The following is a 25799-nucleotide window of genomic DNA, read 5'->3' as shown; positions in this document are numbered from 1 at the left end:
TAAAAAAATGTAATCTTCTGTAAAAGTAATTCGACATAGCCTTAAAATTTAAAATTACTTTTATGTTTTACGCTCAAGGATCTATAATAAAATTATACCGATGCAAATTTCTTCTCGTCAAGAGAATAGATAGGCTGTATATAAATTTTACATTTATTAATGTTAATATTGGACGTATAATTTTTTGCAAAATTAATTCTAATTTAATTTTGTTAAATTTAATTTTAATTTATTTATTAATTAATTTTTTTTCGATCACGGATTTTTAATATATATACCGTAATTTTTTCTTTCATTTTTATAAATTTCGTGTTTTACCTTAATTATTACAATGTGTACAGTTACATCGCTAACGAGGGAGTATTAGAAAAAAATAATTATTTTGAACAAAAATGGGTTACCTTAGTTTACTTAGTGAATTGTACGCGATACGTACGAGAGAGCATGGTCGATTAGATTTAAATTCACATCGCTATGATCGTCGTTATTCAAGCGACATTCGAGCGATGGGAAATAACGACCCGAGAGGCGCGACTACGCTGCATATCGGGCTCGAACGCGAATAGAGAAGGGCCAGGATGCACGTAGCACGTAACCCCGAAAACGATGGTGTACATGGGTCCCCCGAGGGAACCGTGCAGCATTCAAACGAATCGAACGACACACAATCGCAACCCCAGAACGTGAAAGCGCCTGACCGCAGCTGTAAAAATCCCGCGTTGTCGATAAAAATTGTCTTCTAACGAAGCCAAACCCAAAAAACACGAATGAGCTCTCGGACACCCGCGTGGAAATTCTTTTTTTGCTCGTATAAAGCTCGCCCTCCACTTTTGCGCCGTTTTAAAAGAAACATTATTTCAACGAAATGTTATTTGAATTTCACGTATTTTTTTTCTTTTTCTTTTTTTTTAATAGAAATACCAATATCTATAATTTATTTAATAAGCGTAGGAGATGTTGGAAACGTGGATTAAAAAAAAATACCTTTTTGAATATATTTTTAAAGTTCTTTTTGAATTCTTTTTATATGTGTTAGAAAATTAGTTCTATTCCTTCTTTAAATATATTTCTTACATATATTGCGCGGCATAATTTCTTTTTGCTATCGTGAATCCGTATCTGAACGTGAAATGTGTATATAACCCGCAAGCTGTATTCACTCTTATCCATGCCGTTATATACACATGAAGAACGATTATATGGATGGGAAACATATTTCTCTGTTAGAAACTAACATAGGTACTAGGGTTTACGCTTAACCAGAGTTTACTTTGTAAATATTGTGCCCAGAAATAGCTATAGAATTACTATACAAAGAAGTAAATTATATATATAGGAAGCTAGAATTATTTTGGGGATATCGATTAGATATTCCTCTAAAATTCAAAGCTGGGAAAGCATACAAATTTAAGCGAATTTAAACTGTTTATCAACACGTTATAATTGACTTATCTTGAATCTTTTCAAGAATTTTCAATAATCGATCATGAGATAATTTACAATTTAATTTTGGAAATCTTTTCAAATATGTATAATATGGATACAAAATTTATCTACATTTATCTCTGTTTTTCGAGTCAATCAATATTTTCTAAATAACATATATTCATATATATATATTAGATCAAATGTATACAATGTAATTCGCATCTCTCAGGTTGCATTACATTTACGCATTTTATAGACATTTGGATTTTTATGTTTTTTTTATGTCATCCTTTCAGTTCTAAACCTGGCAATGTGTGTGTTTTATAAGATACATCTTCATTTTGTTGCTCAAAGATTTATAATGTTCTCTGTTTTATAGTTTCCGTAATATTTTATTTTATTTTTGTAAAAATGTCTTAAAAATACATACATTATATTTATATATATTTTGCTTACAAGTTGCTATTTTTATTTTGATAAAGGGACTATATTTATTTTTATTTTTTAGTAAAATATTATATCGATAAAAAGAAATTCAAAATTTTACAAGGTTTTTTCATAATAATTTTTATATTCCTTTTATATTGTTTTATTTATTTAATTCTGCCAAATTATAAAAGTTAATGTAGTTTCGATCGAATAATCTTCAAAAAGAAAGTGATTGGTTATTAATACGAATATGAGATTGAGTACTCTTATCGGCGAAACTTTTCGCAGTATCATATACATATACACGCGTACGTTTGCTCGACGATCAAATGATGAACGACGTAACTGCGTTATTTTTACGTCACTGCTTTACTGCGGATGCATTACGATGCTGCTACATAAAGCGAAAAATCTTCTCTTGATATTATGCACTTATGATATATATATTTCAGTTACACTCTTCATGCAGATAAGTGCTTTTCAAATCACATGAGGAACTGTGAATACCACACAGGTTGACATGTTTTTTAGTAAAACTGGTGTAGTAAATTTTGATCATGTTTCTCAGATAACAGGAACATTTTTTGCACAAATATATATTTTAATAATATTAATAAATGAAGTTTTGTTATAAAAAGAAAAATAATTCTTCAATCTTGAAATTATTATCCGATATTTTTATTTCATTAATAAAATAATTTAATTACATTATTATGATAACTTTATTAATGAAATAGAAACATATAATGGATTATATTATATTTGTTATAGAAAATATTCATGAACCTAGGGCTTGTAAAGAATGAAAAATACAAAATGATATAAGTTTCCAGAGAACATTTTTCATACTTTTTATATACTTTCTTTGTAACATGCAAATAAACTTCATTGTACTTGCTCTCAGGAATATCTCTTACAGTTTTGCTGTAAATGCGTTTTGCATTTTCATGTTTATAAATGTGTAACGCATTTTTCTATATAATATATGTTACTTTCAAACACAATACTTTAGACAAAAAATGGTCATTATCTTTTAGATTTTCATATTTTTTAAATATGAAGTTGACAGAAGACCAGCATCTTTTTAATCATTTTTTTTAAATAGTTAATCATACCACGCGATGTAATTTCTAATCTCATCAGATCCTCCAATGCATAAAGAATCTTGCGCGATAATCAACTCGTGAAATATCCTTGAAACAAATTATTTATTATTGCCAATGATACATGGGATATAACTGGACCTTCCCTTTATCCAGAGAGTCTTCGGAGATGCCGAGAAGAAGGGTGGATGTAATCATCGGAAACCTCGGGGGGATGCAAGGAAACGGGGTCTTCGAAGTCAATGGCTCTCTGTCGCGTCTTCGTTCTCCCTTGTGACCGTGCCCCCGTCAGCCCGGATTACCTTTTTTGTCATTCTTGTCACGTGTATCTCTCTCTTTCTCGCCTTGACCTGTCCCCCCGACCGGCCCATCCTTGCGTCTCCTTCTCTTTCGTCTTTTGCCAGAGTCTTACGCCAGAGAAACTTCCCGGCGTTCTCTTACACTCGGATCAATACTTGATTAATTCCATTTCTTGAATATAGAGATCATGAATAATCATATATAAGGGAATCGCGCGTTGTCTGAAGGGTGAATATTATTTCGGAGCTCGTGACATGTTCACCAGGTAATAATGGCACCAGGATGACGAACATGCTTGAGAAGATATACGTATATATTTTTTATTACGAGAAATATAAATAAATATGTAGACATAATTTATCCCTTTCTTATTTTTCTATTTGTTCAGATAGATATCTATTGCAAATATTTTCTGTTTATAACGAATTGCCTTGTATATTAGAGCATTGACACTTTTTTTTTATATTCATTATTATTATATTATTCTCTTTTTTCCAAGTATTTAATAGCTATTTAATAATTTATATCAATATTATGTCTTAAATATTAAATCAAAATTTTATTGAAAGGATATTATCGATTTCAAACTTTTCAAAATTTATATTAAAAGTTGATCTCTCTTCCTTTCTCTTTTTTTGAACAAATTTTTACTGCAAGGTTAATATGAAACCGATTTCTCCTTGATTATCCTTTATTAAAAACTTTCTTCTCGTAACCCTTTTACTGATGAATATTTGATTAATTCCGCCTCCAGAATGCGAGCGATCCTAGCATTCGAGATGCGTCCGCACCAAGAATTAAATTTCACAGACTAACATTGTGATTATTGCGGATGCAGGCGGTAAACATTTATTTTCCTTGATACCTTTTTCTCTCGATTATTTTTTTATTTTCGCATAATAAACCGTTTGATACGCTTGATTAATTAAATTACCGGAAGATATAGATTTTCTCTCTCTAAATGATTTGTAGATCTTATGCATAATGTCACAGATGAACGCAAAAGGCAAGTTGTATAATTATTGATTGTTTAAAAAGCTTTTGAATATTATTGTTGAGTATTTAATTAAAAACGTTAACATGATTATAAATTGGAAAAATAATAATGATTGATCAAAAATTATTATTAACAAATTTTAGATGCAGTTTACCGTACTTTGAAATAGTTATTTCCTAACAATGTATTTATGAGATGTATTTATTGGATCGATATTGGATTTAATGTATTTATTATAGAGAGGCATATTCTCAATTTCAAATTACAATATTAATTGAAAATCATTTTAAATGTTTTTTTCTCATTCTCTTTTAAAGTTGCGATTTTAAGTTTATGATAAAACCCTCGATATTTTTGTTTAAAATATGTATTCCAGATTTTATTGTCACTTCCACATGCTATTTCAGCAAACATATTAAATTTCAATATTTTTCAAATATCATGCCTATAAAATATCTCAGACCCTTATCCCTTAGGCCTTTATCATACATTTATGCATTTGTGATTTCTGATTTACATATTTATGCTCGCGTTTTTAGATTTAAATTCCATCATATCTCTGATACAAATTTAATTAAATGATCATCGGTTTATACGTGTTGACATTTTGGCTTTAGAATTGCGCTATGATCATCGTTCTCCCTCGTATCATTTCCTTTCGCGCATTTGTATCTGCAACGGCTCGCTATTATTGCGACAGGAGACGAATGACAGAACATTTAGAGCGTCTAAGAAAGATATCACAAGATTCGTCCTCAATTTTGCGACGATGGCGAACAAAGCGGCTGCTGTTTAATATCTCGTCCAGTGTTAATGTCGCACTGTGAAACATTGTTCGCGAAAAATTTAATTAATGGAGGGAGGAAATTTGTTTGAATTTAAATCGAACTACGTCAACCGTTTTAATCAGATGGCATAATTATCTTTCCGATGAGTGCGAGGGAGTTAATGAATCTAATTACAAGCCGGAGCGAATAAACATATTTTATTGCATGAATCGGATAGTTAATAGGATGATAATCCCGCTCCCTTCCTCTCCTTCCCTTCGCTCCTTTGCTCCCTCTTTCACGGGGGGAGGGATAATCTAATTTATAACTTCATGTTGGAAGGTACTCGCACGATAGCGCTATACTTACGATAAAACTGCATTGGCAACCATTTCATTCGCTAACGATCGCGGCGGAAATTTAATAGTCTTGTAATTAACATGCTGAATGCATTCCACCATTAATGAGCCGAATTGAGGAAGGTTAAACAAAATTCATTTCTCTTTAAATATTAAATAAAATTATGAAATAGAAAAATTTAATAAAATTACCAATCAGTCAATTAATCTTAAACTTTTATCGCGAGTTTATTTCGCACATGTATTTTTTCTAAAAAAGAATAGTTGTAATTATGGCGTGTAATAAGAATTTTGTTAAATTTTTTGTTATTTGCAAATAAAAGTATTATAACCGATTTTTTCTGAATATTAAAATCCACATTTATCCACAATGCTTTTAAGATATGAATTATTTGGATGTAGAACGCGTTGAATTTTTTATCGGAAAATTTTCGAGGAATCAAAAAATTGTGGTATTATGTACATCGGCGGTCGTTTCTAATCTTCGGAGCTTTTAACAGTCGATAAAACGACGGCAGGCACATAATAAAAGCGCTATTAAGGAATCTGACGAGATCCGCTATGTAGATTAATCGTATTCCCTGACCTGCACCTCGGCTGAAGAATATCGCCAGGGGATATTAGATATGCACGGCGAGACGCCGCGACCATAAATCAATTTGTATCCCAAGCCGTAATGTGTTCATAATTCATGCTTAGCCTAACACAACTCTATAGGTGGGTGTTGAAAAATTAATGCAGCGAAAATGGCCGGTATTATTCCGCCCTGTTTCCGCCCAGCCATTGTTCCGATTGCTGCTCGAATATCAACATCTTCGAATTTGTTATTTTCCTGAGAGAGAAAGAGGGAGAAAGAGAGAGCAATTTCATTAATTACAATATTAATACATGTTAAGCAAAGGACGTATCGACGTTTACAAAAATATATCGTTACGAGTAAACATTATTAATAATTAATAATAATAATTAATGCAGATGACATCAAAAATAAATGCAAAAATATAATACATTTGAATTTCATTAGCCATAATTATTTTTTTCATATGGTATCCTATTTTATGAAATATATGATCGCGCAAATGGAAAAATTTTTTTCGTTTTATTGTATCACTGTACACGTTATGCATTATAGATATTTATGAAAAACATTTTATTGTTAAGGTGTAGAGAGATAATTACAAATAATCATAATTAATTATAATTTTCGAGTAATTTTATCTGATCTCTTTATTAGAGATATTCATTATTTTGTAATAACATATTACATATGACGTCACAATTATGGATTTGAAAGAGCATGAAATTATGCTGCAATATATATTTGTTCTACCGTCCAAATTATTCTCGTTGATTTTATTACTTCAACTGCTGCCAATTGTTGCTTGAAGTATCAGCAACCTCGAATCGCTTGTTATTTTAGTTCTCGATATAACTGCAGGGTAGTTTAATATCATCCTTCGTTCATAAGTTTATAACTAAGGAAGGTTTAAAGCGTCCAATTATCATTATTTGTTCTATGATCAAAAAACGCAGAAATAATGCTGTTAATTATCTACACGTTTTCTCATCGGCTGCCGAGTGAATAGTGAGACCCAAAACGTTCGAAATCGAAATAAGATTCGTCGCTAGCATCCATAGGGAATAGGGAATTTCAGCAACTTGTAATTGCACTTAATTAGATTCCGCGATGCGTGGATCCTTTGATGCGAGAGAGTCCACAATGTCAACACAGCGCTGGAAATAACCGGGAATAGGCACGGTGGTAGCATAATATCACTATGGCCGTCTATGATCTTGCTCTACGCCTGCAGCCGCTTATTCAATAACAACTCCGCGCACATGTATCCACGTCGAATCAACATACAGATAAGTTCATTCATTCGGATCGCGCAACAGCAACGGCAACGTTATTATCCGCTCGTGCAACAGCGAACACGGGTTAATTCAGGGTTGTTTCGAGAGCGTGAAACGAGCCACCGCGCGATGTACCGCTGGGAATTGCGCGGAGTTACGCGCGACTCCACGTAATAGCGTAACATGTATTAGTTGTCGCATGCGATATCGTATATATCTCTGCTCTTGTATTTTTTTTTGCTTTTTTTCACGGTAAACAAACGATGACCGTCCTGATAATTCGGTTTATGCGGCCGATTTATCGACCCTCCCTCGCATTTATAGGCGCGATCGCTTCCCCATCTTGCCTCAGATTGGCACCGTCTTTTCGTTTCTTTCTCTCTCGTTCACTTCCTTCAAACGAGAAACCTGGCCGATCATTTTTTGCGTTTCGAGATGGATCATTGCAACACGTCGATTATACAATATATATTTTTTTGTAATTTGCGCGCGATATTTGCGCTCCTCCCCCTGTCATTTTCTCGTATCCGCATATCAATCAATTTCGCCAGTATTTCGCAGCTTTCTAATTGGTTTTATAACGCGATGCCTGTATCGCGTGACTTCCTATCGCGATAGGAAATTTCCGTTCGCCCTCGTGCAACGTGTTAATTTATTTCGAGTATATAACTTTTTTTTTTCGAAGCTCGCTAATTTCGGTAGAGCTGCATTTGTTATTTTAGCAAACGGTATCGAGAATATTGTTGGATTAGCACGGATAATTGCAATTCTGGAAATAAGCCGACGTGAAATTCGGAAGCATTTCGCGCTAAACACGATAAATCTTTTCGCATCCGGCGCATGTTCTATTATATTTTGTAATTGATATCGGGATAAAACGAATACGAGTGATGAATGCTCGCAGTTGAGTAACTCGGATATTTACAACCAATTTGTCGAATATTGATCTCATCGGCTGCTCACCAGGGCAAATTAGATTAAAGAGAGAGGAAGACGCGCTTCAAATATATTTTTGTAAATTAAGGGGATCCCTCAACTTATCTGTTTTATCGACAAAACACTATAATTTTTGGACATGTGCCATTTTTTATTGCCTACATAGAATTAAAAATCCTTTTCTACGGTTGAAGTAGATGCAAACGGGGACACGGGGAAGCCGATTAAATACTGAGAAAGAAAAAAGTATAAAATTATATATTTATTTATCGACTTCTTAGATCAACATGGCGTCTAAAGCTATCACCTCATAAAGACATTAGCTTTGTATAAATGTTTTGTAACTTTTATGCATAAAACAATAGCATACCCAATAGCGGACTGTACAATAAAAACTTATGGAACTGTGAAAATTGTTTAGTAGTCTAATTAATAAATGGCATGTGCCCAAAAATTTCGGTCCGTATGTACCTGAAATATCGGTACAGTAGAATGGAAAAAGCAGTGCATCTTCTTTATAAATAACGTGATAGAGAGAAATGCAGGATGAGAATTAGATGAGGGCGCTGTAATCATGTAAGAGTTCACCGTTCAATGAGGAATCCCCTTAATATAGAGGCTAAAAAAAATTGCATTATATAAAACATTCGATAACGCGTTGATTTCAAAACCTGATTGCGTCTTTTGTTATTCTTATAAGTAATTTTTAAAAAGATGCTATTATTTGCAAATAAGGATTATTTGAATTTATTTGAATGCTGGCAAAATTTCAATCTCGTGGAATATACATGATGATATACAGGATTTTTAGCTGCATAAAATATATATGACGACATAATTCTATGTATAAGGCTCTCCTCTTATGCAGAATACTTACATTACGCGAAAAAATGGCGGAATTTTCGTGTCGCATGCAGATATACATATATACGCGTGCGTAAGCAGATATGCTCGAATATTATGCGCATATGCATGTGCCATCATGCGTATGTAGATACCGTAATGGTCGTATTCGAGGAGCAAAATCTTCGCAATGGGATGAGCGGGACGAAGAAAGCCGCAGAGGATCTACCTTGTGTTCCTAGATTTCATGCAAATTTGATACGGCTGTGACGCAGAGTTCTTTGACATGTCTCTCTCGCTCTCTCTCTTCGTGAGTAGATTCTCATTTGTAAAACTACGCTGTGAAAATGTCTCTGATTAGTAGCTGGGATCTGTCCGCGTTAACACACAGAGGAATCTTGGCGCGCCCGTAGCTAAAAATTATTCAGATGGCCGACGCATTTGTCAAAGAAATACTATGGAAGAGTCTATGACGAAAATTACACGGTGATCTGTCTGTTGGAAAATTCGTCAGAAATAAAGCGTCTACTAAAAATCTACTATACGCGAAAAATGATGAGATCCCTTACAAGGTAATCATTTTTGTAATTTAAATTTTTGGTTGCATGAAGATGAGACAGCCAAGTGAGAAAAAGTGTGCGAGAAGTTGCCAGATAGTGAAAAAGCTTAGACTACGTAGTGTTTTCTTTTTTCCATAATGCACTCGGAAATTGCATCAAAATTCCCACTTTATTTTTGACGTACTCAAAAAATATTTTGCTAATGTAAATAGATTTCTACAGCTGTAGTAACAAAACTTTATTTAAATTCACTATATTTTGTATCTACTACAACATTTGTAGCAAAATTATTTACTTTTTATTTAGTAGCGAATTCTAATAATATTTTCTAGTAAAAAAAAAATTTAGGTCTCGTTGCAAATATTAATTACTTTCTTTCTAAATTTCATTAATATTTTGGATACAAATACCGTCATTTAGATTAATTACACAGTAAAAAATTGTGCGTCCATATGTTAAAATTTTCTTATGTTACCACGTTTTGATTAGTACTTTAATGTAAAATTAACATACAATATATATGTTATTATTTTTATAACGTTTTTATGTGTTACATTTATATCAACTTTATAACTTAACACTTTATATATGTCTCTTAAAAATGGAATATCATTTTGAGTATTTTTAACATAATCATTTTAAAAAATCAACATGTCTTAAAGTCAGTTTAACATTCTAAGAAAAGTTAAAGTAAATCTTCAAATAATCTTGAACTTTGACATACAAAATAATCAAATTTACTAAAATCAAATGTTTCTATTACAAATAATTGAAGTTAAAATAATTACTATTATATGTTAATGTTCTACAACAATTCTTACGAGTTATTGTAACTATTTTTTCATGTAATTTTTAATTAATTTGTATGCTATTTTTACATTACACTTAAAGTCACAATAAGAAAAATAAATGTAAAGTATTGTGTCAATTATTTAACATTTTTAGTTTGTTAATAAGAAACATACGACGAATGAGTTATTTTAACTTAAAATTTAGAGTGGACTTTCTGGGACATGTGAAAAATGTGAAAATTATAATTAACATTTTCTTTTATACTGTGTACCTGCAAATGTATATATCACGATATCACATGATATTTGTTAATCATTTATCTATCTCAGTTAATTTTCGCCCTGAAATTTGTTGTAAATGCGAGGCCATTTTTTCGAGTGTAAAGTTTCGCATTTATACGCGTAAAGTGTAATGAACATTGTTGATTGCATGGAAGCGGTACGTTTGTATCAAGATTGCGTTGAAAGAACGACGTTTTAACGACGATCGTCTGGCGAGGTGCGAGCAAAATATAGATTGAGTAGAAATTAAATGCTCTTGTATTTAGTTCGCCGCTACGGCTACGGAGTAATTGTGTAGCACGGCCGAAGCAGAAAGTTATTATCGCGACAATTCTCGCTACGCTGCAATTCCCGGAGTATTTTGCATCAACGAACTCGAATCTTCCACGACCGCCGCCTCCGAACTTTACGACTTATTACCAGGTCACATTGTGCATACCGTTATACAATTTTCACGCGCGTTGCCGGAATGTTTCGAATTTCGTCGCAATAAAACGCACATCTTTAATTACCCATCCCATAACTAGTAATTTCTTAGCTCTTGAACTAGCGATTTATCCAATTTACGATCGTGATATTCTTTTAATAAAAAAAAATAACACGGTCTATTTGACGCGAGATTCTCGTATTTTGCTTCTCATTACGTGCTTATTCGATTTTTCACTTAGCTTATTGTTACTATTATTTGATCTTGTTTTACTAAAAATAGGATCAAAATGGAATCAAAATATGTAAATAAAAAATAAGAATTGTTTCTTTTTTTTACTTTAAATCTCTTTTTCTTGCACTGTCAATTTATTATTCTAAGCTCTTATTATTCTATTTCAACTCTTGACATGAAAATAAACACCAAGTCTGTGTATAAACTATTCTGCTGATTTAGGTCAACCAATTCAACAGAATAAATAAGTCAATCGAATCAGTCTGTTATCTGTCAAATTAATATTATGACTAATATTGCTACAAAACTCAATAAGAAATAAAATTCTTAAATTACGCAGGCCCACAAAAAAAAAGTACCCTGTGCTGGCGATCTGACTAGGCTAGTCTTATGTATTTTGGCCCGCTGAATTCGAATCTGACGTCAGAATTGCTCCATCACGTCACAGTTTGTTTTAAATCTCAAAAGAGAAAGACGAAAATTTCGTAAAAATCGACATTCTAGGGTAGTAAGACTGTGCTTCTTTAGGGAAAAGTTACCGAAATCATATTTCCATGTATTTTCTGGCATTATAAATCCAAATCCGATTTGTCACACCAATCATACCATCGATTCCATTAACATTTGTCATGAAAAAGTAGCAATCTTCCGTATTCCATATTTGATTTTAGTTCATTCATAAATCTTATATTGGAAAGAATTAATCTTATATTCTCCAATTCCAAATTTTGAGAAAAATTTTTTCGAAACTTACAGCTTCTAGCTGTTGAGTTCGTATAAGATGCAGAAATTTCTTTATATAGGTCACAAACCTCTTTTCATGTCTTTAAAGCGCTAGAGGTACATGAAAAAAAAGATTGTGCTATTTGGAGGTAAAAACCTATCTTAATATCTTCGCATCTTGATAAATAGAATCTGTTTGCAGTAAATTTTAAGTGTTACAACCTGAAAAAATAAAAAAAATAAAAAATGAGCACAAAAAAATTGAGCACAACGTTTATATTCTAGGTCGGATTTGGATTTATAATGTCTGAAAATACATTAAAATATGATTTTGGTAATTTTTTCTTTAAGAAGCGCAGTCTTATTACCCTAGAATGTCGATTTTTACGAAATTTTCGTCTATTTTTGAGATTTAAGAAAAACTGTGACGTGATGGAGCAATTCTGACGTCAGATTCGAATTCAGCGGGCCAAAATACATAAGACTAGCCTAGTCAGATCGCCAGTACAGGGTACTTTTTTTTTGTGGGCCTGTGTTATTAACGTACATATTGGATCATTCATTCAACTGAATTCTCACTCTAAATTCGAATTCAGCGGCCTAAAAAATTCCCTGGTACCGAATTTTATAAAAATTGAACACCATTTTTATCTTGTCAAAAATGACAAGATAAAAACGATGCTAACTGAAGAGAAATAACGATGTGCGCCATATGGCGTCGATGCCATCTCTATTCCACGCCATATGGCATCGATGCTAGTCAAGGGGGATCACGATACTAATTCTTTATATTTGCATAATTTACGAAAAGACTCTACTTCGAATTACAAGCGGTCTTTCGCTTTAAACGGAGTTTTATTGATGTGTATTGACAGTCCGTACGAACGTACGGTGCACATGTCGATAATTACAGATTGATATAACAATAGGAAAATCAAAATATATATATATAGAGAGAGCACATTCGCCAGCCATACACGAGCTTCGTCAACATCCGCGTGCGTCATACGGCGTTGTCGCGATCGGGGCTTTAAATTATCTCGCCGACGCAGCAGGAATTGCATGAGGAATTAATGACACGGAACGATTGTCGGCGAAACGTCATTATGCCAGTCAATATTTGGCCGGCGCTCGTCGCCGCGTGCGACGGAAATCCTTTTTCCCCGGGGCGCAACAATAGCGTCCCGACAATTCCCGCGGCCATTGATTTCTCTACGCTAAGTACTCGGTCGCCAGGTGCAACTTCGACGATGGAGAATACGATCTCCGGTCGGCTGTCAGCCCGAAATTGATCGATAATACGCGGTATAGTCGGTCGGCTTGTCGCGGGGTCGGGGCCTACCACACATCTCTCCATGGGATCGCGTACACGTACTCTTTGCCGGGGTCGAGTAAAATGTCGCAGTCGGTGGTACAATTCCATTACTTCGCGTTTCACGCCGGCCCTCGGGTCCGCAATCGCGTTTCCAGTTCCGCGCGTCGTGTTTCTCGGCATCGTCTTTTTTCCTTCCTTCGCCGACAAGAACTTCCTCGTGGTTTCCGCTACCTAGACTCGCGTTAATAGCTCGCCGGCGAGTTCGTCGAGGCCACGGATGTCATCTAACGCCGGAAAGTGATAATGTTCGATCAGGAAGAATGGTACATGCCGACTTGGGCAGTAAATTTCATTTAGTTGATTTGCCTTTATCGATTAAAGTCGAATGTGTGATTAATCTTACACGTCGGAGCAACACATATTATTTTATATTAGACATAGATGTAAACAAACATCTAAAATATCTGTTATATTTATTAAATTCATTATTGTATTCACTATTGTATTCACTATTGTATTAACTATTGTATTCACTATTGTATTCACTATTGTATTCACTATTGTATTCACTATTGTGTATTCACTATTGTTTTCACTATTGTATTCACTATTGTATTCACTATTGTATTCACTGTTGTATTCACTGTTGTATACAAAAAGTATTCGTTATTTAATTTTATAAATCAGAGACTAAATATTTAGCAAATTCCAAAATTTTTTGTTATATGTATAATTGATGCCATTCATTACTCAATACTGCTCATAGTGCAAGTCCATCACAAAGTTGACTTTACCTTCACGTTCACGTCGTTCAAATTCAATAATCGTGATGATTATTATCAGAATTATGTTATCCTAGGTGCATCGAATGAAAAATATATTGAATAATACATGTGGAATTAAATCGATTGTCGTCGTCTGGAATCAATGGAATCCGGCAGCACGTTCTTAATTGATTTGCACGGAAATCCGGCTCGTATCGGTTCCACGGAATTCGCTTATAATCCGATTTCACCGCAGTAAGCTGTCTGTTGGCATGTACACACGAATCTGGAAGGTAAACCCGTAGCAAGGAGGTGATCCGCGTATGTCATGATGCAAATGTTTGCTTACTCGGCGAGTCGAACTCGTCGGGTAGCTTGAGGCAGCTAGGAACGCAGCTGGCAGCCGGACGATACTTTTCCCCGATGTATCGAGCGTACGTTTCCATATGAATTTCCCGAAGGAGTTAAAAGGCCAAGGAAGAAGCCGCGGAGGAAGGACGGTAGACCAAAGTGCAGCAAGAAATAGCGTTGCAGTCATCTCAAGTTTTTTTTTATTTTCATCTCAAGCTCTCAGGTTGATTATTATGACAATTCTTTTTGTCGCGTCTTAAAAAAAAATGCAGGCGCGTGAAAGTTTCACTCATTTTTTAAAAATGCATTCATAAAGTCATCTCATATAACTTGCTGCTCTAGTCGTTTTAATAAGAGAGAATATTAATACTTTGATATTAAATTACTTATAATATTTTTATGAACAGTGAACCCCCTGTTAAGTATGTAATATTATTATAAGTGGAAAATTGACATAATTCCGTGTATTGCGTTAATTATTCGTTGCGCACGCAACATCATGCAAAGTTACAATTATCCTCTATCTTATGCAATCCTTTTGATCTTGACTAAAACCCTCGACTTGACAAAAAGCACGTACTGGGATGCGTAGAGATTATTGCACGCGTTTTCTGTCACGCGCGTTGAAATCCCAGAATAATCAATTGCAAATCGACTCGCATATTTATCAAATTTTCCATGTTGCATCAGTGGCCGAGAGTTATTTATTCTTCTAAAAAATGACGAAATATTAAAAATTTAATTTAGTAAGTCCTTATATGTCAAAGACATCAAATAATGATATAAAACAAAATAAGCGTTAAGAGGTTTATGATTAAAGAAAATTTTCATAAAATCTTTCCTTTAATGTGAATTAAAAAAAATAGTACGTGATAGAAAATTTTAATTTCTCTAAATCACAAAAGCAGCTAATTCAAAAGATAATTGTGTCTCTCTTATCGGGTATAATTTTCCTACATATTTATATAAAAATATAAAAATACAGAACTATACATCGGTAATTATGAAAATAATTAAAAAAATTGAGGACTTATTTAACAAGCTCTTGAATATAAGAATGCAGGGAATTTTAGTTACGTCACTCCTCGATAAACGTACGTGAATATTCGCTTGGGCCGGAACGCAACCTGGTCGGATACCGTATTTTCCCACGTTAGAAACACACACATACACTTCCGGCGGAAGTGCGCGAAGCCGACGAAGTATTTCCCGAAGCTTTTATTCCGTTGAATATTCAAGAATCGGCGAACCGGCACGTAACATCTATAGTCGTAACTCCGAGATTAGGCGATTTAAAAAACCGTAAATCCGAAAAACAAAAAGAAAGAAAAAACGAGAGAGGTCTGTCGAACGCGACATTTATATGCTTGTGCAACAAAATAAGGATAAAGAATCGCCTATTTTCCTATGCGAGTCAGATAAGAGAGAATCGCCGGCGAGAGACGGTTTAACCCTCGAATGGCGTAAAATAAGATCTCCCCTCGACTTGCACCTGCCCTCCCACCCTCTATACGCTTCTCCTTCTTTCGCGATTTTCCCTCCTTCCCTCGCATCTTCCTTTATCCCCTTCGTCTGCGCGAATGTTTGCGCTACGTGGGTCTTATCCATTATATATGGCTACGGGGTTAAAGGTGAGGAACTGGCCAGTTAGATATATTGCGTGGGTGTTGAGTTTCTGCGGCGCCATTGAGATAACGGTAATCTGAGAGCTGCCCCAGTCCGGCTACCAAGATGGTAAAATTGAAAGACTTCTATCGAGAGTGGAGATTGCTCTTAGCAGGTTTTCCAGTTGAAAGTATCTCGACGAGAATAGCGGGCATCGCGATCTTTGTCTACACATTGTTCGTACATACAATCCTGTGAGCAGTCATGTGTCCAAGATTTAATTTCGTTCGCTACATCGAAGCACGAGAAGATAGTTTGCGCGAAAGCAAGATCTAAATTTAAATAGATATTATAGGAAACCACGAAAGAGAGAGTATTCATACTAATTCGTATTATTGGATATTTGAAATCTCTTGTTCGCAAACTGAAATAGATACATCGCTATTATTTATTTCATTATTATATTAATTTCAATAGACTAAAATAAGTGTTATAATTTACGTTTTTATTTTTATTTACATTTATATATATATATTTATATATTTATTTATAATTATATAACAATTAGAATATGTGGATTTATATCTCATTCTTGTTAAACAATATTATTTTATATTAAAAAAAATATATTATATTTTAATTATATTATATATAATTATAAAAATATATATCAGATAAATTAATGTTATATACACATATTTTAATAATTTATTACGAATTTAATTCTTAATTAAAAATTAAAAATTATCTGAAATACGTTATATGAAGTTAAAATTTTTTTTTCTCTGCAATACTTAATAATAGTTATATCTGTAACGGGATTTTTTGTATTTTTTATCTTAATATATATGAGAAAAATCTCCTCTCACCAATCGTTGCCAACAAAATAACAAGTTGCCGCGACCCGTATCTTCCGATCTTGCACAATCATTTCGTCTGAGAACAATTCCCGACGACAAATAAAAATTCGGCTCCCCCGCTTGATTCCGACCGTTAGATTGTGCCTCTAACAAAGGTCGACGATTCCCGAAAGAACCCGCGCTATGATATCGCGTCGATCGCAATCTTCGCTCGAGCGGTCTTATCGCGCCATCCGGGAAAATCGGGGAGATATTCTCTTGCTTCCCGATGGGATGGTCGTTCGAACTTGTGATACCGCTGGAGAATCGTAGGTACTCTTTTGCGTCAACATATTTCAATGAGACTCTCTTGCTCATGTCGCGTCGCAGCCGTGCCATAAATCTCGACTTTGCATCGGTAATTTTTGAAGACGGGATTATTTTATATTTGCACATAGCCTTGCACCCCATAGTTACAAGAAATTACAGGAATTATAGAAAATTCTTAGGACTAGTTAATATTTAAAATAAAAACATTTAAAATAATATTTATAATAAAAATATCATTTTTACCTACGTGTCTAATTATTTAATTCTTTGAATTGACAATAGTCTTTCTCAGACTGCTATCTTTTTATTTTATTTTTTATTTTAGTCTATTTCAATAGTGTTATTCTATAATTGTCCCTTAACTTAATTAAATAAATTGATATTTAGCTATATAAATTACGTATCATAAATTACGAGACAAGAAGAGAACTTTAGATGCTTTCGAAGATCCTCTCACGTTCGATATTAATCGCGATTATGACAGCGATGCTTCGGTATCGTAGTTGCGACTGCTTACACCGCGTATAAACCGCATCTTTCTCTCTCTCTCTCTCTCCTTTGTAATAACAACTTTTATAGAGAAAGTTTTACGATGGCAAGCTTCCTCTCACACTAGCTAGGTTCGATGTTTTCGCGAGAGTTTCACGCCTTTCGGGATTACACGACGAGCCCTTCGTAATCGAAAACCCGTGGCACCGGAATTGCTCGCGTACTCGAACGAATCACTACCGTCGTCCGGTTTCCGCTCGCGCGATGGCCGCATCGTTTTCCCAATAACGTTGGTCCCAATTTGTTCGCCAATCGTATTTAGCTGACAAATCTACATTCGAATCTCCAATATAACTAATTTTTTTTTAAAGGAGCATCAAGATGTAAATTAAATTAAAAGGTCTATGAAAGGTTTGATATTTAAAATTGAATATGTATACGCAAAAATTTTAAAAATAGAAAATTGCATGCAGATATATCTTTTATAGTAGAAAAACAATAGTCAGAAAAGGATATAAAAATTAGAATTATATATTTGTTATTTACAAACTGAATTTCTTGTTATAATATATATTTTTATAATATATAAAAATATAATAATTTACATATAATTATAAATATTTGATTATTACTAATTAGAATTAGAAAAATTTGCCAATCTATTTATAGAAAAATTCTATAATTTAGATAATTTTAGATTATTTCTGTAATTATATATTTTTTAGAAAAAACAATTTATTAAATAAAATTAGAAATCAATTGAGAGAGAGAATTTTTCGGGGTTTTGTGTTTTTAAATATAAAATATAGAATAAAATCGCAATAGAGATAAATTATTTTAGATTTACACTATTCTTAACTCTGATAATCCATCATTACATAAGAGCAATACTATGTCCTCCAAGATGCCAAATGATACGTAATGTCAAATCCAGAGTGACAGTACAGAATTAATATACAAGTTGTTTAATGAACGACGAGTGAAAACACTTCAGAAACAATCGTGATGAATCTCAGATACCTCTATGTCGAGACTGACATTTTGGAGATATTTCTCAAAATAGAATCCATCAGAGCTGATACCAGCATGTGATACAATTGATATATTTATTTGGCAGGGTTATAACAATTCTCAAGAACTGCTTTTATTAACGCTCTCTATCACATTTTGTTTTCTCTACGTGCCACGCGTGCGGATTTCCGATAGGGTCTTCTCTAACAATAAGAAAAAGGTATTTGCTCCCTTTATTTTTACTAGCGAAATAGGCAATAAAAGCGAGATATCGTGAGCGCAGTCAACGCATGATTAGTTCAAGATTATTTCGGGAATCGCTTTTATTGTAACGCTAAAAATTGAAAAATTGCCAAAGATTTTACGAAAACGCAAATTAATACCTGCATTAGTTTATTCTTAAAGTATAGATTACAATATAAATAAAAACAAAGAGAGATATATAATTTAAACTTTTTATATGAAATATATGTATACTGCAGTTTCTATAAATAAATTAGGAAAGTTTACTTCTATAAATAAAAAGTTTCTATAAATAAATTATGAAAATTTGTACAAACAATAATGTTTAACACTTTGAAAGATCTTGCAAATCTTTGAGACCTGGTTTCGCCTTTAATACTTTTATCTGGAATGAGATTGCACGGCTTTAGCGAGTGCGCGTTTCGGATTCACGACATGTTAATCTCTCTCTACGGGAAACACGGGACTATATATATTCCTAGGGATATGAATCTTTCTGAAAGCGTCGCGGCAGCGAAGTTTTGCCGTTTCCGCATCGCAAACATTGCGTCTCTCTCATTAAACTGAGAAAAGAGACTGCGAAATAAAGTAGCGTCGCATACCGCGAGTAAACAGCGAGATCACGGGCGGATTTCAACTTTTCTCTTAATAAGCTGGATACTGAACGACGGCTCTCGAGGAGAGTTTGGAACTTATCAAAATTCACTTTCATTGTCTCCGGTGACCGGGAAAGTTCGCCCTGGCTCGGTGATGATTCCGGCTCGTACTTTGGATGAGATTTTAATTGCTGAATTGCTATCGCCACCAAACTTCCCACCTCGTCGAAAATTGCGGCCGTTATTCCGATGCCGCGAACAATCAATAGGCGTTACTATTCACCCGCGCATTATACACACATATACACATCCATATGGTTATGTAATATATCTATTCTGTAGAGCTTATATTTTTTAATGTTGATAATTTTTTTAGAATATTTATAATTTTTTACACACATTTTTTTCGTCACGAGTCTATGTGTCTTATTGTTAAGGGATTTTCGCATAATATCCAGAATTGGTAAATATTTCATATTTATACATATGTGTTTTCTCAAATAAAATTTCACAAAAATTTAGAAATTTAGAAAGAAGATTTAAAATTATCAAGATTAAAATTGTCAGGAGAGAGATTATTGATTTTCTCAAGATTGATTTTTAAAAAAAGTTAAAATATGCATATTTGTAAATTAGATAAATGATATAAATATAGTGATAATTATTTTAAATTATTATATAAAGATTGCACGTGTTATAAATATTATTTTAATTGTTCAGTATTAGATAAAAATTGTTAATAAAATTGTGACAAGATAAGAGATTTTTGCTACAAAGGTTCACTCAAAGACTATTGGTTTTCTCAAGATTGATTTTTATATTATTGGTTTTCTCAAGATTGATTTTTAAAAAAAGTTAAAATATGCATATTTGTAAGATTTGTTAGATAAATGATATAAATATAGTGATAATTATTTTAAATTATTATATAAAGATTGCACGTGTTATAAATATTATTTTAATTGTTCAATATTAGATAAAAATTGTTAATAAAATCGAGACAAGACAAGACGAGATTTTTGTTACAAAGATTCACTTAAAGACTACAAATATTTAAGTTTTCGATATCAATACAATATTTTTACGAACATTATCTTGTCTTTAATTATGTGCAATCCTGTGCGGCCAGAAAGAGAAAGCAAAATACTGACGATCAATCGCGATACTTATGGACCCTCTAAAAAAAACCTTACAAATGTAAAAAAATACACCAAGTACATAAAAAATATTCTACCTTGTATGCATGTTTAATAAAAAAATTCCTTCAAAATAATTTACAGTAATTTTCCCTCAAAAAATCACTTTTCTAAAAAACAACCTCAATCGCGATATTTATGGATATTCTGTAAATCTTTTTTCCCTTCCAGTCCAATAATCTTGTGGCGTTGAAATCGTTGCCTTGGCGGAGCTGCTCCGGGTCAGCTGATGGAGAGGCGCAAAATGACGCGAGCGATTATCGCGGAGAAAAACGCCGGCGTTCGGGAAGACTCAATTTCCAGACTATCGCTCGTGCGGCCATTATGCCTCGGATTCACTGATTCGGGCCACGCTGATTGCTATCGATCGCGGCGCGATTGTCAGTGTCCGCCCGATCGGTTTTGCGCTTCATTGTCGTCGGAACAAAAGCCCCCCGGGTTCGGCTCCACCGACGACAAATGTCGACGGTTGGCGGCGGTGGCGGACGCGAAAATCGTGATTTTCGGCTTCCGGTCGTACTTTTTCGGTGCGGGCGACAAACCGACGCGCTATCGGCGCGTACGAGGGAAATCCGACGAGCCCCGGACGACTTCCGCCGGCGGTCTCGTTCGACGTGCGCGGAGGGATCGATCCGGATACGCCATTGTGGGATATTGAACTCTTTTTTTTTTCCCTCCCTTTTTTTTGCGCCGACCTGCCGTCCCGATTGCACACTGCAGTCGTTGATACGAGAGGGCATCCAAGTGTGCAAAGATCGTGCACTTAAGCGTCGTAACCTGTCGCGCGAGTGAACGCATGAGTTTCAGAATCGATCAGCCACGCGCATCATTCGCTTGCTCTTTATTATTGCCGCGGAGGACGACGAGCATGCGAGCGAGATATACGCGAAAATCCACGTTGAAACGTACATATACGACGGTATACTCGCTTTTTAAATATAAATATTAAATGCAGTTTCCAGAGCATACGCTGAGAGCGTATAAGAGAAAAATTTAATATCATTAAAAAGAATCCCATGCTTTGATGTCTGTACGCGTATTTTGATTATTTATTACATCTGACTCTGACTAATAAATAAGAAATCTACTCTGAAAATCCGAGTGCCGAGTGAAAAATTGTACGCAACGACCGTCATATTTCGCGATTTTCGAACATTAGTTTGTCTGTAGATTGCAGAAAAATTATACATTGTTATCCTTTTGTTATATTTGTAACAAATTCGAGACATTTATCTCGATAATAAATAGAATTTTTGCAACAAATTGCGCCCTTTAATGACGTGATGAAATATCGGCGATGTTATATTCAAGAGAAATGCCGCACGTACTTTACTTTCATAGAGAGACAAATGTTATAAGTGAAAAATGTGGACGTAGGTATTTCTCTTATCTTTCAACTTTTGTAAGATGATTCGAGGTTTTCGTGATCCTTACATCGAGAAGGTAAAAGAAGCCAATAGAATGTTGTCATGTTTTCTTCCTTCGAGACGCTTTTCAAAACGTCATGCCATGTTAAAACATTGCGTTACATCACGAGAAAAGATACTGTTTTCACTCGCGAACGGTTCCTTTGCGAGGGACGTTAGCACTTGCAGTGTATCCTTGCCACCTTTTGTTACGCGTCTTAAAGGACTTGCATTTGAAAGGCTACCTTCTTGACTAGTTAAACAAATCTTTCTTATAGTTACGCAACACGATATCCTTTAGCTTAAAATTGCTTCACTCCTTCATGTCACGTGTACCCCTAAAATATTAAACTTTAAATATCAATCGCGCATATAATTGATTTTACAATACATAAATAAAGTTATTAATTATAAAAATATAAATAAAGTTATTAATAAATAAAATTGTTTAATTATAAAGTTATTAATAAATAAAATTATTAATTATAAAAATTTTTGATTCTAAATAATTATTTCCTACATTTCATATTTGAATGTATTATGTACTATTACTTTTAATTAGTGTTACCTTTAATTTAGGAAAAGGAATCATTTTAGTTAGGAGTAAAAGTCAGTTTTGGCTTGTAACAAATTTTAGAAACATTTGTATTGTCATGTGTTGATTTATAAAATAATAAATATTGTCAAAATCTAAAAATCACTATTTAATTTTCAATAAAATTCATTTTCTCAAAGAATACTTAAATCAAGATTATATGATACTTGAAGTGCTTGACAATATAATTAAATCATAAAAATTATATTTAAAGAGATCAGATAGATCAGTAAATTTTAAATTATTCTTTTTAATGTATATTTGCGAATATTACATACTAAAATATTTTGTCGTTTATAACGTGCGGTTTAATACGGAAATTGGATTTTAAACTTGTCGTATATTTTGTCATAAAAATGGCGCGTAGATGGAACACGCATCTAAGCAAGAATATACATTATTCACCACGATATATTTATAAGATAATTCGTAACCTATTTATATTGTAGCCTGTGAGCGACGTCCACTTATCTTAAGGGAAAGAACGGGATGCAAGTAATCCTGGTGGGATCTCAAACACGAAAGTGTCTAGTGTATCTTTTTTTGCGAGAGTAAAAGTATTACCTACTTTTGGCGAAATTGGAATTTCTTTAGAATTTTTTTTCTTAAACCGACAATCTACGAGCTTCTATATTTCTTATAGTTGCATCAACAATGTGTTGCTTGTTATTAAAAAAAGCAGGAAAGAAAATCACTTTTTTTTCAGATAACTATTTTGTAAAATTTACTAAGTTTTGTTTATTTTTCGACATCTGTACTATCGATAAGAATTAATATTTTGAAGAAATAAATCCTGCTATTATATCAAACCTCAAGAATCTACCTTTCTGATACAGTAATAACAAAAAAAGGCTTATAAAAATGTTATATTTATGATTTTGATCTTAATGTGTCATAAATAAGTTTGAAAATCCAGATCCAAATATATAAAAGAAACATAATAATAACACAAATGAGATATTAAAAAACTGTTGTACTTTTTTCGACACATGTTTCGAAGCAAATCGACGAATTTCTTTTTTTTCACATATTTAGTATGGTCCTCCGATTTTTTATCACATTCGTCTTGTTTCATTTTCGTAACTTCCAGAATAATGAAACGAATTTTTTTCTTTGTATTTTGATAATCCTTATTGTCGCGTTTGTTTTTATTTATATGATGCTTTTTCTCGAGATTTTGTTTCGTGAGAATCGGATTTGTAATATCCTCGTTTGTCTTAAAGAATCTATTTAATTATATTTCTGATTAATGACAAATTTTAATGTATTTTTTTTTGCCTGTATTGGAAGCTAGCCGATTCTCCGTAGCAATCGGCATTGCACCTATTGAGCGAGCACAGCACCTGTATAATATTTTTGGATAATTGGATCAGATAATTACTTAACATTACTTTTTATGAAATATTATTCATAATAAAAATTATTCATAACAAATTAATTAGCAATATGTATGCTTTCATGTGCAAGATAATTCATATAATACATGTAGTTTTATGAAATAACTCAATCATTGAGAAGTAAAATGAAATGTATGTAAGATACATTTATAGTATAATAAACACATACAATAAGAAAATTATTAATTTAATTTAAATATTGCAGAAAATTTATGCTTATAAAAAGGAGCGACTATTCATTTTTTTCGAATAGCATTTCTGTATATATAGTTTAATAAAATAATATATTATATCCACATTTTTTATATATTATATTTTATATATATATATTATATAATATAATCCTTAATGAGTACTTTATTAAAAATCTCCAAGAAATTTTTAATGTCAGATTATTAAGGTCACAAAAGTAGAGGCAAAAATAATTGTATTTTACAATAATCGCAAGTCTGCGAACTTATCACGTGCAATTGCATCTTATTAGGAACAAGCAATAATAATCTTTAATGACAATTCTTTGCAGGTCATTTCTCCTTTATTGTTGCTTAGTTAAACACGCGAGCTCGATCAAAGGCGTCGTCCATAATTGGGCCGTTTTCCATGCCGTCGACCAGAATGCCACACTGGCTTCGGGCAGTTGGAGGCTGGCTAGCGGTTTCTCAATATCGATCGATACCTAAGTCAAACGCTGCTTACGATAAACCCAAAGCGCACTTGACATTACGTGACCAATAATCCGCAACCTCGCTTACGTCTCGCTAACCCGAGTCTAAATTATATAGATTAAATTACATAGCAATCAAACTAATAGTAGCAGTTTATGACTGCCACGTCAAAATTGAAATGATTAATTCATCGTTCAATTTGCGATCTATACTTGCTTCAATCGACGAACAATTTTAAGCAATCGAGAATTAACGACGCTTCATTAATGAAAGTAGAGGAGAGGACCTCTCATTCTTCATTTAAATATATCTTAACACATTTATTTCAACAATATTTCGCACACATTTAGAAATGCAATTTATATCGCATCGCTTCTAATAAGATTTCTAAAAACGGACAAGCTTTTGTAATATTTAGTTATATCCACGTGGGAAAATTGATATGGTATTTTTATATGAAAGAAAGAATCTCTCGCAGTGTTGGCTGACATTGTTGAAACAGCAGATATCAGATAAGCCTACATGGTTACTGTCGAGCGAGGTTGCTCTCGATTCGTCAAATTATGCTGCTTCGATTTTCTATATTCGGTTAGAAGGACGACATCGAGGCGACCATTCCCGCGGCTGATCCATAAACTGGGTCAGAATGAATTGTCGGTGTATCCCGCCGGCATAAAAGCGTTAAGTGAAACTTACAGTCCACCGGTGGGATCCTCTTCCCACCGATGTAATGTGAAAAATGACGCTTTCACAGCCCTTGGTATGCCCGCGGTTATATCAGCGCTTCGCTGAGCACTTTATGCATCTAGCGCACTTGTAGTGTCTCACGTTTCTAACATCTATGCGTATGCAAAGGTTAAGCAAATACCGGAACGTGGCTTCTGGGCGTTTAATTTCAAAACCGAATTAACACACATGGAATTATCATATACACCGTGAATATCAGTGTTTCCTGAATATTTCA

The 25799-nt window shown here is 33.5% G+C and overlaps 1 protein-coding gene and 1 pseudogene across 6 annotated transcripts in view; both read left to right on the top strand.

Moving 5' to 3' along the window:
- Nucleotides 1–25799, top strand: part of Tei (irregular chiasm C-roughest protein teiresias) — a 429473-nt gene that overhangs the window by 364936 nt on the left and 38738 nt on the right. The window lies entirely within an intron of this gene.
- LOC145961249 (uncharacterized) lies at nucleotides 2187–3419 on the top strand (annotated as a pseudogene).

This window comes from Camponotus vicinus, unplaced genomic scaffold, assembly GCF_025532165.1.
Source record: "Camponotus vicinus isolate PSW18456_S1 unplaced genomic scaffold, iyCamVici1.0 SCAF_11, whole genome shotgun sequence".
Taxonomy (NCBI): Eukaryota; Metazoa; Arthropoda; class Insecta; order Hymenoptera; family Formicidae; genus Camponotus; species Camponotus vicinus.
The sequence above is the reverse complement of the archived record's forward strand: the minus strand, read 5'-3'. Positions and strand labels throughout refer to the sequence as shown.